Consider the following 6,463-nt stretch of genomic DNA (forward strand, 5'->3'; position numbering starts at 1 on the left):
TGCATCAAAGGTTGATGATGATTTAGAATCAAAACACACTCTTTTGTTTCACCACTCCCACTTTCCATCCTCTCTAAGGATGACAACCTTGCCACCTCCACATTATGCCCCGTGCGTCGGCTTACGGCAAAGCTGGTCCAAAAACGCGGCAAACAAACACGCGGCATCCGAGCCGTAATTCATCAGACGATGCCGTGGCGTTATTAATCTCTCTGCCTCAGCCATCATAACTCTTCCTTATAGGAGCCATTTGAGTAGTGCAGTGTTGCCAGGGACAGGAGCGATAACTCTGCTGTAATAATGGACCTCAGTGCAGCTTTCCTGATGGATGAGGTTCCCTCGTCAGGATGTATTCGCGTTAAAAACATTTCTGTAATGAAATGTTTGTCTCTTATAAGCCTTGGGGAAAACCAAAACACCCCAAGGGACTGAAATCCCTTTCTGCTTCCTTGAAAGTACCCCCCGGTTATCACTATGCAAAACAATTTGTCCAGATGATCTGTGGAAAAAGGCTTACATTTATTTCAGCCGCCCAGTGGGAGGCAAATCTTACTCGGACAGTGCCAGAGGTTAGGGACGTTTTTATTTCAACAGGAAGAATACTTTAAAGTCGTGTTCGTTCCGGGAGGCTGCACTTTACCCACACTCGGGTTAACGTTTTGGCATATGCTAACATTAGCTGGAAGCTCAGAGGTGTTGTGGCACTCCCGCTGTGCCGGATAGATTCATTTAACTCCTATGGCATCATCGCTAAAGGTTTCGCAATGCAGCCCATTTAGAAGGGCGGATCGTTTATACCTTTAATAGAATTATTTTGAAGTTTATCTCAGCAGCTTCCTTGCCGATTGCTTCGTGCTGGTCTTGGCTGATCGACAGACAACACTATTGATTATTGATCTCATCAAAGTTTGCTCGTCGGGAAAAAAAAAAATCACACTTGTTCGACTTGTATTTGATCGTCATTTGAATAGTACGTCACATGAGCTTCTTTCAACTCTTTGAAGATGCTGCTCAGTCAGCTGTTTGGCCACATTCTAGGTTATATCAGGTTTTGCAGGCCGAGTTTGTTCGTACCATCTCCGGGCTTGCTTTGACTGTTTTGCTCTTTTTCCCTAATGAGCTGTGGACGAGCAAAAAAGCTTGTGGCTATTTCAGACCCAAGATTTGGGGACAAATGTGCCGCCCACTAAAAAGCACAGTTTTAAATTAGGAAAATATGCTTAATGTAAATGAAGTCTAGCAAAGTTGGCTTGAAAATAGTGTCGTCGACCGTTTGAATGGTTGGCCATTTGATGAGCTCTGAAACGTCCCACCTTTGATGAAGCCCTGTTGTCAAATATCTGAAGGGCTTTGTCCTTCTTGGCTTTTTGCGCTAAATGCCATCTGTCTGGTTCTTGCTGATGAGCACGCTGATAAGCCGGAGAATAATAAGGCAGGTAGACACTTCCCCATCTCGGGTGGAGAAAAGGGCAATTGGGAATCTGACTGAGAAATGAGATGGCCTTTTCTTACTTGACCTGTGCTACTCATCCAACAGTTGAGTCATGTGAGCGATGTTTGAGTGGAGCGCTCGTGCAGATGCGTGGCGACGTGGTTCAATGACTCACGCGCCGTCTCATTTCCTCTTTAAAAGCTCCTTCGCCACAGGAAAAAAGACAAAGGGAGAAGGTGTGCATAGGCAAGACATCCATTCTTGGCCATTTCCACAAAGCATTAATATTTAATTTGGTACACATTCTATTCATTTCCCAAAGTATCCAATTGTACCCACGCCTACAAACAAGCAGTAAACTATGGGTCAGTAATTGGTGGCCAGAGAATAATCGGTATTACATACTAAATATGACTACGATGGTATTTATGTAGCTATAATGTTTATTTTCAACAAGCATTTTGGTTCCAGTCAGTTTGGCACAGCAGCGTTTCTATGCTGTGTTCCTTTTTGTTTGGGACAATCGAAGGTGAGTAGTGACTTGAAAAATGCATCCTTCTTAAATTATCATGTTTTTTTTTTTTTATTCAATATACCTCTCCCTTCAATCCCCAACCTTGGAGGTGCATCAGGCTAAAGAAGTATTTATGTGCCGCTGAAAATATTACCGCAGACTTATGACTGCATTTATCATATATCATACGATTCCAATGTCCCTGCCCTCCCAAAAAGAAATTGGATCACTCGTGAAGGTAGAATTATCATATCCTACAGTGTGCCAGAAGTCACAACATCCATCTCTGAATCAAATAGACAATTTTCTGTATTAAAATAAAGTTGGATCCAAAACACATATATTCTTGCCGCTACCTTCTTGGCTGAATCAATGCAGCCGTTCAATCAACAGTTTTGGAAAGTTGCACTTGGTCTCAGAAAGCCAAGCTTCCCCACTTCGGTTGTCAGCACATTACTCTTATGTTGGGAATGTATTCGGTTTTGTTTGAAACAATTTGGAGTTGGCCCAATGTTCAGTTTGTACAGCATTTGACACTTGTCTTGTTTCCAAGCTCCCCTCATCGCCTTTGAATTTAGTGCAGGAGGAGAGTCTTTGACATTGTGAAACCAGAAATCAACTCCCTTGAGTCTATGCAGAAGATTAAAGTGCGCAAAGTACGTTTATAAAAACTCTGCGCGAAAGGAAGCACCCTTGGTTCGCTCGAACTCCAAGCATAGTGAATTGCAGTTTGCCAAATTCCCACACACGATCAACTGAATTTGCAGTAAAAATGATGGCACGTGTGCGGTCTCCAAAAATAGAGCCCCGAGCACCACCAGAAATGAATGCATAGTGTTTGAGTTCCCCTTTACTTAAGCTTTCCAAATCAAATTTCCCAGACAAGTCAGGCCCACACTGTCCTCTCTGCTCATTACCTCAGTTGTGTGTCTTTATCAAGGCCAGCGTGACGATAATATCTGCGGAAGGGACGCTATTACTCATTGCGTTCACCCACCTGCATTTACAGATGGTGCACCCATCTGATGAAAGCTCTGAATGCGCTACCACGACAGCACGCCTCCCTTGCTCTTTGTCACTCATCCTAGCGTCACCTTCAAGCACTCTCCATTGTGCCAAGGATGTGCAGAGTTGAGTAAACACCTACAGACTCGTTCAAGAGATACACATTTTATTTTTTTAACCTCTACAAAGCAACAGAAAAGACGAAGAAAGAAATAGCGGGTTTGTGAATGCTTTTCCATTTGACAAAGAATACAGGCAAAAGCATTTTTCAAATACCAAGGCCTGCTGCAGATGTTTTTTTTTTTGTAATTGGCTGTAAAGTTTAGAAAGGAAGGTCAAGATTTCAGCCCCTTTTTTTTAAAAAAAAAAAAGAAAACCTTAAACACGCTCACAATAGACTTAGACATCTCCAGTTTGAACTTGAACTTGATAAATATGGTTTCAACTATTCCGGCACATGAAAAACACACTTTTATTTTCTTCTGTTTAATGTAGTTCTGCTTCAATTTTTTAAACAGATTGGCGGACATTTTAAAGCAGTGGATCAGAAAAGTAAAGTCGTATTTTTGTTTAGTTATTTGTTTCATGCTACTAAATTATCTTCAATGTCAACTTATTTCACTATTTACCTCATTGGACTTTATCAAATTTACCGTATCATGAAATTAAAAACAATTGAACGAGTAAGGCGTGGTATTTGTTAAAGTACGACCAGGCATCTATGTTTGTTTGTTTTTCCGTATAATAAGCCTTTATAAAATCTTTTGCATGTTACAAGAGGATAAACACCCTCAAGGCTCAGCGTGAGAAGGATGTTGTGATTTGTCGTAGCTTGTAGTGTATATTTAGTTTGCGTGCCTCCCGTCACAGCGCTAAATTCAAAATGTTGCCCCGGGTACAAAATATCTATTTTTTATTATTATTCATCTGTTTTCAACACCAGAAATGATCCTAGACGATGTCACTTTAGTTCACATTTGTCATGCACACCGCTGGTGGAACATTGCAGGGTTTACATACGAAAGCAGTAAAATAAGTCCATGTTAAAAGGTCAGATGCTTCAGCACTGATTCAAAATGAAAGTATTACTTACACAAACTCATAAAAGTTAGGAATGTTTTTTTTTTTAGAACCAACAAAGAACAGGTTTCATAAATTATCTGGCTGGTAGGTTTGGTTTACCAGGAGTTGCAAAATCATTTACTTTTTATTTTGTTGAATTAAAATACAATTGCCAGTTGGTACGTGCTTCTAAGAAAAACATACTCTACCAATTATTTCTCCCTTACCTTTGGGGCTATTAAAAGCTCTGACCTACTCACTTGAGATTAAATGTAAATAGAAAATGGGACACAGTCAGTGAACTGAAGGGTTGAGTCGGCCACTAAATAACCAGGGATAAATTCATGGATGGAGTATTTGAGGCAAACTGAGCTCACAGGAGAATGTAAAATGTTGCAGTGAGAGCTTGTAAGATGACTGGCCTGGTCTACTGTCACACTGCTTGTTAGCATGGCCTACTTTCACACACACCTTCAAACTCATAGCACACGGTAGCCATGTGTCTGTCTTGATGGTGCAACCCCCCCCCCCCCCCCCCCACGCTCAATTAGAACCTGTAGACACCATTTCTGTCCCACTTTTTTGTGAGATATATATATATATATATGTATCACAATTTTTCGTGAGATACTATTTTTTTCTGTGGGGGTAGAAAAAGTTCAGTACTTTGCCATTTTCGTATGTTAACATTACTGTATTCCTTTTGATCGTGTAGATTTTTCACAAAGATTATTTGTGAAGTACGGTTTCTTAGCAACAGCATAGCTGGTACACGCAACATCTTTGATCACGTGTACATCCCTACTCAAGACAAATGCTAAAATATCACGAGTCAATGCACATCTTCACTTCTTCCCCTTAAGCTTCGATGCTTACTTACCACAGAGCTGTGAACTGTTCAGTTGTGTGTTGGTCTGTTATACCGCCTCCGGATGCAGCCACTTTTCTATCTTTTCTCTTTTTTGGTCACAGTGGGAGCCGACTGTGTTTATGGTCATATAGCAAAGCACGGCCGAGAGCTCCTTCAAGCAACAGCCAGCCGCTTATTAATGCAGTGCATCTCTCCATCCCGTGAAATGTTCGTGCTTGGTCCATAATGGACACGCCGCCTGTGCCCATTCTGTCACCGGAGGACCCTAGTATTAACCTCAAATGCATATTAGAAAGGTAATGAATGGACACTCTTTGTGGTTCTCCCATTTAATCTGGTGACATCTCATGGGCGCTGAGCATCTTGTCCGCAAACACAGTGGTTAATATGCAGCTCAAAAAGCCAAATTATACAGTAGAAACCCGGATCTCAGCGCTAATTCATTTTAGAAGGAGCGTTGAGAAGCAAAGCCGTCGCAGTTCGAAGCAATATGTCTAATTTTGTCCAAAACAGTACATAAAACCATAAAAACAATAAAAATACAGGACAGCAAAAGCTTGGAGCACAGCGCTTGACACGTCGAACATTTAAAAGACAAATAATGAGCTTGAAATAAACATTTAAAAAGTTAACTTTTCATCATTGTCAATTACGTTCTATTAATCTTTTGTGAAGCGCTTTGTTTCAGCAACAGTTGTTCTGAACATAAATAAAAATCTATTGTATTGTATTGCTGAGCATCCTTAAGTTGTAATACCAGTGGTTACCAATAGATGGTAGCCATCACTCAACATAGCATCCAACTGCAAGACTGTAGCTGAGAGTGAGTGTCCTGACTCATTACCCCCCATTAGCTTTGTAATAAGAAGTCAGTTGGTGAAATGGTTCTGATTGTCCAATGTAAGAACTTCATAGCAGGGCTTTTGTCATGAGGGATGGATACAAGACAAAATGATCGTTCCCACGCCTCTCCTTGGTGTGGGCCAGTTTCCTGTTGCCTAGCAACCATGACAGATGCAGATCTAGTAGACACTCCTGGAGAGTTGGTAATTGTATTTGGGTGACATTCAGACTAACCCAAATTGCTACTGTAGTAAAGATGAAGGTATTTTTTGTGCATTATTCATCTGCACACCAACTTTTGATTTTGAGTGATTTCATGTTTCCTTCCGGTGATTCACTGGCGTTTACGCACTATGGTCACTGCAATAGTGGCAACGTGCCATTAGGGCAAGAAGAGCCCTTTTCGCCCTTTTATCTGAAAATTATGGGTGTATGAATGTCTCCAATCCAAAAATAGTGGATGTGCCAACGTTGGCTTTCTCTATTCAAGAAAAGTCAATAGGAAATCAAAGCTGCATGAGCCACAAATGGACTCTTCCTAGAAATCTTTCGTAAATGAACACGTCATCTCCCTAATTTTTGTTTCTGTTTAGAGGCATGATTTTCTTCTTTCTGGAATTCACTGGCTACTTCGAACCAAAATTTCAGGCACTGGTCCTTGACATTGACTTTAAAAGTCTCAACTTACAAATTGAATCACATGATCATAACCAGCAAAAATAAATGTTAGTACTCG

Source organism: Syngnathus acus, chromosome 5 (assembly GCF_901709675.1).
Source record: "Syngnathus acus chromosome 5, fSynAcu1.2, whole genome shotgun sequence".
NCBI lineage: Eukaryota > Metazoa > Chordata > Actinopteri > Syngnathiformes > Syngnathidae > Syngnathus > Syngnathus acus.